Raw genomic sequence first — 467 nt, 5'->3', positions numbered from 1 at the left:
GTTTATTTTTGTCTTTTATTTCCGATATTCTGGGAGGTGGGTCATAGAGGATCCTGCTGTGATGTATGTCAGAGAGTGTTTTGCCTATGTTCTCCTCTAGGAGTTTTATAGTTTCTGGTCTTATGTTTAGATCTTTAATCCATCACAGAAGAAATCAAAAAAGAAATAAAAATTTGCATAGAAACGAATGAAAATGAAAACACAACAACCCAAAACCTGTGGGACATGGTAAAAGCAGTCCAAAGGGGAAAGTTCATAGCAATACAGGCACACCTCAAGAAACAAGAAAAAAGTCAAATAAATAACCTAACTCTACACCTAAAGCAACTAGAAAAGGAAGAAATGAAGAACCCCAGGGTTAGTAGAAGGAAAGAAATCTTAAAAATTAGAGCAGAAATAAATGCAAAAGAAACAAAAGAGACCATAGCAAAAATCAACAAAACCAAAAGCTGGTTCTTTGAAAGGAT

The sequence above is a fragment of the Bison bison genome, unplaced genomic scaffold, assembly GCF_000754665.1.
Source record: "Bison bison bison isolate TAMUID 2011002044 unplaced genomic scaffold, Bison_UMD1.0 scf7180017862788, whole genome shotgun sequence".
NCBI lineage: Eukaryota > Metazoa > Chordata > Mammalia > Artiodactyla > Bovidae > Bison > Bison bison.
The sequence above is the reverse complement of the archived record's forward strand: the minus strand, read 5'-3'. Positions refer to the sequence as shown.